Genomic DNA, 12,539 nt, shown 5'->3' on the forward strand with positions numbered 1-12,539 from the left:
AGCAGTTATTCAACAGCATAATAATTAATTTTTTAAAAGAGCAATACCTTTTTAATCCAACAAGCATTTCTCCAAAGGAATTGACAACACTGGCTCCAGCCAGGCTCTGCTGTGCATTGTGCCATGGCACAAGCAGCACAGCAGGTGTCATGCCAGGTGAAGAGAAGTCCTTCATAGTGGCTGTGCTGTGCCTTGCTGAGCTATTTTTGCCTATCATCACTCTCACATGCTGCCTAAGGTAGAACCCCTAGCTACTCGTCCTGCCTCAAAGTCATATGCATTACTCCTGAAGTGACAATTTCATGTGACAACAGGGTCACCGGCTTTCCCCATCATAGCTACAAAAAGCATTTCTGTCAGAAACCAGCAACATTTCTGAAGCATTTTGTTCTGCCTTATCTCTTCCTTTGTTTAGGGCTCACCCACACTGACTCTGTTATTAGTTTCTAAAAACTTAAGGCTTTTCAGTTTTCTCTGAAACAACATGTAAGCCTCTGACAGCCATTTCTCACTGATACTCTTCTGTGATTTAGAAAATCCAAATACAGATCAGAATCTGACTCCAAAACCTTGAATCACCAGACACTTCATAAACTTTACACTATTTCCACCTACCCATTGGGGTGACAATAGCAAGGACTGTTAGGTTTTCAAAGTGTATAAGCATGCAACATTTATAATTCATATATATTTTATAAATATATAAAAGCTTCAGCAATTTGCTTTACTGCAAAATGCTGAAATACATGCCCACTAACTTGTGGCCAAATCTGAAGATGGCTATGAATGAATCCCTCAAAAATAAAAAATTAAAAAAACAAAAACAAAAACAAAAGGCAAAAAAAACCACTGATGTTAAAATATTTTTAATTATTTACATCTCTGTTGTTTCATTGTATCTTAAGTATCATTTTTTAAATGAATCCATATTTTATCTTGATTACTTACAAATGTAGTATCATTATTTTGCTACAGACTTCACATCCCTATCTGTCTTGCTAATGGATATTTTCCTGTTTAGAGAAAATGAGAGCAATTCTATTTTATTTAGAGACCAACAATATTTCTGAGTGTTCATCCTCACTGTTCTGGAAGAACAATGAAACAGAACTTACATGAAGGATTTATTGGTGTGCATGCCAGGACAAAAGCAGATGGACAAAACAAGTTTAGACAAGTGAATCTGAAAAATTGGATGACCTTTATCTCACAAAGTTATAGAAATTCATAAGAAGCCAAAAGTTATTTTATTTCCTTTAATGGAGAAATTACAGTATTTGCACTTGAGCTAACCACTTTAATTTAAACCTGGTGATGTAAGTCAGTAAGTAGCCCTTATGGCCAATACATATCATTCCTGAAGCACAAATATCATAGAATCACAGAACGGTTTGGGTTGAAAGGGACCTAAAGATCATCTATTTCCAATGCCCCTTCAGGGACACCTTCCACTAGACCAAGTTGCTCCAACCTGGCTTTGAACACTGCCAGGGATGGGGCAGCCACAGCTTCTCTGGGCAACCTGTGCCAGTGTCTTACTACCCTCACAGTGAAGAATTTCTTCCTAATATCTAATCTAAATCTACCTTCCTTCATTTTAAAGCCATTACCCCTTGTCCTATCACCACATGCCCTTGTAAAAAGTCCTTCACCAGCTTTCTTGTAGACCTCCTTTAGGTATTGAAAATATCTTAAATGTCTGAAGAAAAACTCCATCCCACCTCAAAAAAGGCCTAATACAAGAGATGTGTGGTTTTGGAGGTGTTTTTTGTTTTTTATTTGGGAGCATGCGGGAACTGACAGCCAAGATCGAGTGATTGGCAGTCACAATATCAAGCTTAGGCACCAGATCCTGGCTCAGAGAGCTCAAGGATGAGGATAAGGCAGAAATACAAAGGTGGGGAAAAACCCAAGAGGTTTATAGGCTGCTAAAGAGTTAAGGAGAAAAGACTAAAACATACCCTTGTTAGTAGCAAACCACAAGGTTTGGATTATTAGTTTTTAGGCATACAAAAGGAAATTACACAAAAGAAGTCTTCCACTTTGTATTTTTAAGATATCAAAGTTTACTCTTTGCTGGAGACATAAGAACTGAAGCAGCCAAGGCAGAGAGGCAGGATATGGAAAGGCCACCACAAAAAGCACATACAGTTGAGATTTGGAAAAGATCCCTGTGAAATTCAAACTCTCTAAAATCTATTGAATATAAATACTGAATCCATGTATTTTCCAAGTGGATTTTCCCTAGCCATTTGAGAGCAATACTGCAAACTGACATTATTAAGAAAAGCAGATTAGTGTCCTTTCAGCTTTAAACAGAACATGCTCTAAGAAGCTAGAGATTTGAACTAAGCAAAAGAAAAATGAAAACCTACACAGGAAAATCACCCTACACAGCCTAACCATCAAGCAAATAGAAAAACTTCCAAAAAATGGAATGGCAAAGTTTGAGTCTCTCAGTCAACTCAACAATCAAGCCCCTCAAAAGGGGGTATTTGGTAGATTTGAAAGTAGATGTACATATCAATTTTCTTTTCACCTACCTATTGTTAAAGGAAACAGTATAACATTGACACAATACACTAGAAATCAACTACTATTGTAGAAAATAATCAAAGTCACTTCTCAGTTTCACATGGTCCACCTCAAAGGAGCACCATATTCCCTAAGATCTCCTGTGAAGCTTGCTGCCCTTTATTGCACTAAGCACCCTGGGAACTTCTGTTTAAACACAATGAGACATGAGGAGAGGCTAATGTGAATGGGTAGGTCCTTCCACCAGCATACAACTCTTATGCATATATAAACATAATACATGACAGAAGTGGTAGCCCTCATGAGAATATGTCATGCAATTTAGTAGAGGTACAGCCTTGCTCTGTCATTTTGAAACCAATGTTTACAATTGTACCATGGGAATATGGGGCTCTGATGTGGTTTTGCACAAATGGTGTATGTTTCTAGAAAGTTCATTCAGCACCAAGATTTTTCTAAACAACAAACTTCATGAGAGGATTGAGGATATTTACCTTTCACATTGTGGCCTGACCAATCACTCACTGTCTTCTCTACAGTTATGCTACACACAGAGCATGAACCTACATGCCTGCTTGTAATTGATGGTATTATAAAATGAACACTGCCGTGGCAGAATCTCATTTTTAAGAGACCCCTCTGTCTGGATTTCTGGTGGTTATGACTTTGTTCTTGACTTAACCCATGTCCTGATGCCCAAGTTAGGCTCCATTAACTTTAATGTGGCTCTGCCCCGGCTCAGGAGTTACCGGATCAGGCCCCAGGTACAATCATATCTCTACAGCTGCAACAGAACCAAGCACTTTTGCTTTCTAGTGGAATAGCTTCTTTGCAGTCATTTTCCTGACTGCTTGAGTTGTAAGCCAGGAGAGATGCTGAGGCAGACCACATAATACTGTGACCTTAAGAATAATTTTTGGCAGGGAATAAAATTCTGTCTGCTTCTCATCTCTCAGCAGTATCAGCCTTTGTTTCTCAGAGCTGTTCGAAGATCCAAAAAGACAGAATCATCCCATTCTGCCTTTTGCAAACCAAGGTGCTGTAATCAGAACGAAAATGCTCTGCAAAGATCTAGCTTTTATTCTCAGCAATTAATTTTTTTCTTTTTTCTTCTTCTCTTTCCTTTTCCTTTTTTTTTTTGTTGTTGTTGTTGTTGTTTGTAACACAGAATGGTTTAATACTGTCTAACAAGCAATTAATATGTTCTTCCAAACAAATCAGAACTGGAGAACCAAATTAACACCCTTCAAGAGTGATATATCAGCACCTGATTTCACAGAATGCTTTACGACCCTTCCACCTAATCTAATGGATGGATTTTAAACATGAGAAAGCCTTAACATGGCTTGAATTTGGACACTGACTCCTTATAAGTGTGTATCGCTAATTACAGTGAGCCTGTATTAAGCCAAGTAGTCACCTATGTATTTCAAAGATGAGAAAACCTTTTAAAAATAGCAACCATGAAACATTATATTAACTCTAATTTTTATTGAGCCTCACCCAGCAAAAGAGTATTTACCATTTCAGTTCTGCATATATCTCAAAATTATTTGTAAATCTAAAATCAACAAAATATTAAACATGTAGCAGTATCTAGTCAGAACTAGAGATATCAGCTGCTAATTTTTTCAAATCGTCTTTCACTTCCTTCATCTCATAAACAGATTTAACAGAAAAAGAACCATGGAATGAAAACAACATATTCATGGGGAGGTATGTTCATTTAAGCAACAGGCTGTTCCAACATAGCTTTTAATAAGATAGATTAAATTGAGTGTTAATTTAACCAATGACAAAAATGTTTTTTCATACATTGCAATAATGCCAAGCTTTGAATTCTAACGAATCCTCTGTTTTTCTCGTAATCTTCCAGATCTTATAGTCAGTTAATTAGGTAGTAATTTCACTTTTCATTTGGGAGAGTGTGCAAAAAGCTACAATTCTAGGTGCTGCTAGAAAAAGGCTGATATGAAGCAAATGCTTTAGAAAACAGACTGCAAAGTTAAAACTAACATGATGTGCAGGGTTCAAAATTATGCATGTTTTGTGTTTTATGTGGGCAAAACTTATGATTATACACATAGTCAAAGTATCCACACCAAGATGTTGCTGCTGAGAGCCCAGGTGGTGCCACTGCAGGAGCAACTGCAAAGAAGATGGGGCAGACAGGGAATATCACTTGTGCTATTGAGCCACTCATGGACTAATACTTAGAGTAATAACCAATGTCAGGGTATATCACAGAATCACAGAATCGTTAGGGTTGGAAGGGACCTCTGGAGATCATCTAGCCCAACTCCTGTAGCAGGCTACACAGGAATGTGTGCAGGCAGGTTTTGAAAGTCTCCAGAGAGGGAGACTCCAGCCTTCCTAGGCAGCCTGTTCCAGTGCTCTGTCATCCTCAACATAAAGTTCTTCCTCATGTTGAGGTGAAGCTTCTTGTGTTTTAGCTTATGGCCATTAACTCATAGTTCCCATGAGAGCGGTCAAGTGGTACAGAGAGTTAAATATCCTAAATAAACAGGCAATAGCAGGGCAACTTCCCAATGATGCCCCACGCACATAGGGTAACCTGTTCTGAAGAAGTACTCTGAAAACAAGACTAAATTAGCCTGCATGCCTGTACAGTTCCTGCACTGCCAAATCTGGCAGCAGAGGCTCCTGCCAATTATTTTTTGTTAAGGGAATTGGACTGCAGTCTATGATTCATTTTACATATAGTAGAGCAAGAGTTGGCCTACATATAAAAATTCACACTGGTATAACTGTGTCAGTTTGGGGTGTGATATTTTGCTGACAGTTTTACCTTTAAAAGACCTAAAGTAGATCTGGTTAAATCTGTACCCAGATACCTTATACTCAGTGAGGGTTGTTTTTTTCCGGTTTTCAGCTAGAATAAACAGGCTAAACTATATAACTATGGCACCTTACAGCAGGCTGCCTATTTATCTATTCATATCAAAATAATACAGATGACATGTAAGGCTAGGCACATACCAGAGGTTCCCAAAAAAAAAGAGAGGATTATTAATAGGCCCTTTGCATTAGCCATCTCTTTACAGAATCACAGAACAGATGAAGCTGGAAGTAATCCGTGGAGGAAACCTGGTCAAAGGCCCTGCTCAAACAGGGCCACCCAGATCCAGTTGCTCAGGACCATGTCCAGACTGCTTTTGGAGATCTCCAAGAATGGAGACTCCACAACCTCCCTGGGCAACCTGTGCGATTGCTTAGTCACCATCACATTGAGAAAGTGTTTCTTGATGTTGCGACTGAAACTTTACAAGCAGAATAATCTTGTAGGATACAGGTATTCTATAAAATGTACCAACATAATAAAATTTTTGACATGTTAACTGATAGGTGTATGTAACACCCTTTGATACCAGAAATAAGAATCTATATCTTTGTTCTGAAAATGGTATTAAGATAGTGGTCTCCATATTCACACTAGGGGAATTAACCATGTTTAACTGAAATGTAAGGAAGCCTGAAAGTAAACCATCTCCATAGATATCAGCAACCTCAGACTTGCCAGAAAGTCACAAACAAAAATGAGTTTCATTCTTAATGCAAGCTACCAGTTTATTACTCACATTAGTTGTAGTTGTAGAGATCATAATGCAATACAAACATTTTAAGAGTCAAGATTTACATGGGGAAAAAATTACTTTGTTAGCCAACTATGGCTTGCTTTATTAGCATCATTAAGTTCTAAGTAGACTAAGAAATGGAAAAAGAATTGGTTTTCATTTTTAACATTTCCCTCCCCATTAATACTCCTCATCAATTGCAGTAATCAATCTCAGTTGGACACACTGAGATTTCAAATTGTAGGGTCTAGAGGGGGAGGCTGGGTTTTGCACCTTCTCCATACACTACTTTCTCTGACAAAACTAGCTTGGCAACCACATGTCAGTCTTTTGGCAAAGGTTCTGACCTCATCATTTTAAGCACAGTTTTCTTAATATAATGTTGACATATGGCTATTGTGCTCTTAATCTAGTTATTTTGTGTCTGCTGTGTTGTTGCTATCTCATCTTCTGAATTTTCTTCAGGCAATTACTGTCAGAGGCATTTAATTTCTTCTGCTACATATTAACCATTGCCAAAATTCTTCTCTTTTCAGTGTGGAGAGGCTGGTTATGGGGCCAAAGCAATATCATTGCGAGAGGTCCTAGATATTCCTGTATACCTGCATACCTGCAAAGCCATCTAAAAATATTCTGATCACACTCCAAAGAATAGTAGAGAAGCTTTAGAGAGAATAAAGCTGTTCTTTTGGCCTTCACATGTCACAAAGCCAGAAAAAAAAAAACACACTACGTTGCTTTCATTTCTAATATGTTGAATAGTTGCCTGTGGTTAATTACACTGCATAGTGGAAAGTGCCACTATCAGGCAGCCGGATTAAACCAGTTGAAAGTGATGTGAGGAAACAGATGGAAAATAACTCAAGTAACCATATAAAGCAAGTACAAAAGCTCTAGCCATAAGTAGGCAAAACACCATGCTTAACCATTCTATGCTGTGCAAAAAAACTAACACCCCTGCAACAAACAACAGTACAAGCTAACACACATTGTTCACGACCATGTGTTGGAAATATTTTGACTTTGAGCAAGCAAGCCAGAGGTACATATAAGAAACTGAGAAATGCAATAGCTGGTAGGCACAAATTTAACACAAGGACAGGACAGGGGATGCTCTTCACATCAACTCTTCCTGGTTCATGGCACACTCCACATCCTGTAATGGGGAGCAGCTTCCCCCCTGAGATGTTGCCCAACATACACCAAGGCTGTATCCACCCTGACCAGCCTCTAGTACTTCCTGCAGCTTACAGCTTCTGTTAAGTTCTTGTTCATTGTTCCAATGTCTGTAAACCTAAACTATGAAAAAGCTGCCAATAAAGCATGATATCAGAAAGTAATTATTCTACCAGGCTTCACAGGGCTAACTCTGGATAGTCCTCTGAGGAGAGTCTCTCTCTTTTCATTAACTATAAATAATTCACATCACAGGCTTCTAGTCTGGGCAGTGTGAGCACCCGGTCATCAACTTTGTGTTACTGTGTTTTGTCTGCATTCCCAGTGCACAATGTAACTTCCTTTTTCTTTGTCTCTACTTATGAAATAGGGATGACAAGACCTACTTCACCAGCTACAAGTATTCCAGCACATTATCAGGTGATCTGCTTTCCCTTTACAGGCATGACTGCTGGTCATAATGTTTGCTTTCATGGAACAAATTGCAGATAGCCAGAAAATCAGCATCTAAATTTGTTCCAGTAGCTCATTTTGAATGCAAGCTAAATCCTGTGTTTTCAGATTGTACCCCACAAATACTAAAATAAGCACTTCTTGGGGGCTGGAAAATAAATCCTAAAAAAATATACCATTGATTTCTCAGGGAAGCAAAAGTAGGACTTTGAAGAGAAAGAACAAAAGATATGTGATCCATTCCTACACTTCACAGTTTGCCACATTTGGCACTGAAATTCAACCAAACATTAAGCTGTAGGATAGCATGTACTATTTACAAAAAAACTAAATATAACCGCTGGTTTTACTCACAAATGCCCATACTTTTCTTTAATGATTTCTAAAGGAATTTTATCATACAAGCATAGGTTGCATAACTGCTAGTTAGACAGACATGACATGGGTATTGATAATACCGTAAAAGCAGCAGTTACGCTTTACTTGAGCACTTAGATTAAATGGTATCTGTGGCAGCTAATCAGACAACTGGTAAGCAATTTAGAAACCAGTTTATTCATAAAATTCAATGTAGCATCAAAAACAATGTGGCAATATGACTAAGCAGCCATCATATAGGTTGAAGCATATTGGACAAGAGACCCATTTGCAAAGTCCATGAGGATTCGGCTGTACTGCAATATTCTGTCAGCCATCATCATTATCTTGTACAGGTACCTAGTGGACAAAATAACAATCTGAACTACAGAGAACCTGTTAAAATTCACAGTTCAGTGAGATGCTGATTACAGCAGCAACCCTCTTTTCTTCTCCCTGTCACTCCCACCCTTTTGTTCTTCTCCACTTCGTTTTTCTCCTTGGAACAGCAGACAGCGGTAAAATGGTGCAGGTAACATGTGGTATATTAGTCTTATTAGCACTCATTCACAACGAACTGCATAGTTGCACTCTTCCTGAACCCGTGTTGCTCGGCTTCCTTACTGCCAGGGCACACACTTTCCCTGTTCCATATAGGAACGCCTACATGAGGGATCAGGACCCTTTCCTCTGTCACTGGTTGCCTTCTCCTTTGCCTTTTCTTCTGCCTTCTCATCTGCCCCAGGAAAGAAGAGCTACTTTCTGCCTCCTCTTTGCATTTGAATGTTTCATTGTTTAAATCAAATTACAAGCTTACATTCCAGCCAATCTCTTTATCCCCTGAAACCAAGTTTGAATGTACAAGATAATACAATATTTACCATAAACATTAGTCTGTTCCATGACTGTAATTTTTATCTTTAATTGAAATAATTCCTATTTTCCTTGCCTCAGTGAGCTATTTTAAGGGATAGTTGAGTGAGATTATGATGGAGGAATTGCTCAGAACAGAGATTTTTTTTTTACAGAGGGCAAAATACAACACTTCCAAAATGAGTTTACAATTAATCGCCTGACAGGTGATTGTTAAAAATAGGCTTTTCCCCAGCTTCCAAAGCCAAGTGATTATGAAAGGAGAATTCATGAGAAGTCATATAAAAAACACCTATATGTCATGGCTGGATATAACCCTTCTGTGAGGCCTAACACAGGCTATAAAGATGTCCACCCACCTAAAGCATTCTTCTGAGCCCCATTGATGTCACTGTTGCTTGCAGAAGAGATCTCATTTTTGAGAGAAATTAGGATAGTCTTCCACTCTCAGCAAACTGCATTTTCCTCAATATTTTTACATCAAAATGTAAAGAATGCTTTTTTAAAAATAAATTTCTTGCTTACCTTAAAATAGGACGGGAGGGCATGGGGGTGGAAATCCAGACAACAGGTCAGTTACTGAATGGATTACTCAATGCCATTCCCAAAAGCTGGTTCACAAAATCTCTGGCTCATTGGTCAGGGAAATGGGAAGTCTCTACAGTACCTGATCTATTATTCTGAACTGCTAAATTTTTCTTCCTACCTCTCTAGCCCTGAATCCATGAAGCACAAAGATGGATTTTGGCTAGCACAATCAGTGTAATTAAGAAGATGCCCTGTGACAACAGAAGTCACCTGTGAGACAACAGAAACACAAAGACAAGGGTCAGGACAAGGAGCTGCATTGGGGCTTGGGTGGAGTTGCTCCTCCATCATGCAGCAGAGTGAAAAATTAGTAAACATTAAAAAAAAAAAAAGGTTAAAAAAAAAAAAAAAGAGAAAAAATGCGACTGATGTGTTTGATGGGCTTCCTTCTTTTGCTTTCTTGCCCCCTCATCCCCGACAGAGATAATAAATAGAAAGACTTGGTGTTGTCAGTGAATCAGGGCCCAGCCTCCATCAGCAGCTAGAAACCAATTTGAAATCATCATGCCATTTTCCAGGTAATAGATATAAAAGTTTCTGTAGGAGACAAAGCACCTAAAGTTGGATCACATCATCAGTTTTGTACTGATGAGACATTGAATGGGTTCTCTATTACATATCCAAAGAGTGAACATCTGTCTTACCAGAAAGGTTATTCAGGCTCAGCCAAAAGCTTTCATATTCAGGGATACATGTCATAATTCGAGACTAGTGAACTGGAGATATTCTGGGAGAAGAAACATGCCAGCAGGGAATATTTTAACACAGCTGAGATTGGTTGAACATGGAAAGGATACTCAGAGAAAAGCCCCAGAGTCTTAGGGTTTTCTATTCCTCTTTAATTCTGAATTGTTTGCTTAGTTTTTTTCCTGTAATTTGGTTCTGCTAAACACCCACTGGACACCTAACAGGAGATGAACCACTCTCAAAAACAAAGATTTATCTAAATTAAACTAAATAACTTTAAAGTTTAAAAGCATTGGCTCTAATATTCATTTAAAGCATATGGCTTTTTTTTAATGAGGTAGCAGGAAAATCCTACCAAGTTAAGGGAGACCTGCTTGAGACTTAGTAAGCCTCTAGAAAGCACCTGTTTGTGGCCATCAAAGAGATGAGTCTTCAGGGGAATCTCCCTGTAAAGTACATGGTGAAAAGCAGACTTCAAACATCCATGTTCTGTGTTGCCTCCTGAAGGCACCTTTCCAGAACACCTATAGTTGGCTGGAGTAAATATCGCCTAACATGACTATAAAATAGCACCTTCCTGAACTCACAGAACATTATAAATCAACCAGCTGAAAGTCAACCGGCTGTCAGAAAACTGAACTTCCTGAGAGGACTTTCAGAAGACAATCCATTTGAGACATTCAGGTATCCAGCTACAAAACATTAGGGTCCAACCTGGAAACTTCACATGAGCAACATCATCAATTTTAATGCACCTGTTTGCACGAATAAATCTTTTGCAGACTCATGATTTTATTTCCTAAGCATCGTTTGTACAAATGACATCCTAAAACCCTTTATAGAATTAAATAACACTGTCCACTGTCTTGTATCTGATATAAATTACAGTAAACAGCATCATAAAGATATTGCACGGTGAATAAATTAAACCATTCAATTGTAAGGTCAGTGACCGAGGGAAAGAAAAATTAAGAGACATAGGGGAAGGAGAAAAGATATGCTTTAAGATGAGGGTTGAAAAGAGATAAAGTTGATGAGGCAGAGAGGTACATTCATGCAATGGGACTGCATACAAAGAAAAACTTTCAGCTATTCCGATATCCAGATAAACCAACCATGGACAAGTTTTACTAGACACACAGTACATGGAGGCTGTCACACATCTTCCTACACAAACAGCAATTCTCACACCTTGCAAATGAATTACAGGGATAAGTCTAGTGCTTGACTGGTCTATAACTTGTTATGTATCTAGTTTTTCAGTTCACTGCCCTATAAAAGGCATTTGTGCTAGCACAAATCCAGCAAGACACTAACAGAATAGCTTCAACCCATAAACCAGAGACATAAGTGGTGTTTCCTGAGGGAAGCAGGAACATTTGTGAAGGACCTCCAAATCTTCTGCTGTTACATGCAGAACTTAAGTCACTCTATTTTGGATGCTGGCAATCCAATGTTCTAAAGAGATGGACAAGATTACTGCAGTCACAGTAGCATAGTCACGGCAGAAAATCCAGTCAGGTAGCATTGGGTTTGGTTTTAATTTCCACTAAAACTCATGGGCCACATTCATAGTAGGTATTCTCTGCCACAAAGTTCAATGGAACTCAAAAACCCAGATACCTCTGTAAACACAAGGTTTATGCTTGGACTTCAGCAATTAGTTTAAAGATTGTGTACCTCAAATGTTCCCCTATAAAACTGGGATGTTAGCACTTGGTAACAATAAATGAAGCTAGTGAAAGTTTCCTGTAACAATACACAGCACTAGAGCCATAACATCTGCCTAAAACTTTTTGTGTAACATCAATCAATAGACAAATAACCCAATGCCACCATTAGAAAGTGTTGTCAGAATTTTAGGACTTCGTGCAACTACAGGTAAAGAAATCTCTTTATGTCAGAGTCAGAAAGAGATTTTGGAAGTTCCTTTAAAGTTTACAGAAACCTCCCTGTACATCAGTCCCACCAGAGCTGATGGAGAAAAGAGGGAGGCAGCAAGCCCACAGAAGGGCCAGCAAATGTGATTCTTTCATCAGATGCAGAGATATCTGGTACATAGCTTCACATGTAGACCCTGTTCCTGTTGTCAGACTCGCCCTTTTCTCTTGAGGGGAGATTGATATGTATATGAAGAGAAAAAACTCATTGCACTACCTAAGTCTTTACTCCAGGTCTTCCTGCCCCCATTCCCATGTGCACCTTCTCCCAGTCATAGTGCTGATTACTGTCCCAGCCTTGCTACCCCTGCCACCTCTGCCAAGGAGTCTCCCA

Source organism: Psittacula echo, assembly GCF_963264785.1.
Source record: "Psittacula echo genome assembly, chromosome: 2".
Taxonomy (NCBI): Eukaryota; Metazoa; Chordata; class Aves; order Psittaciformes; family Psittacidae; genus Psittacula; species Psittacula echo.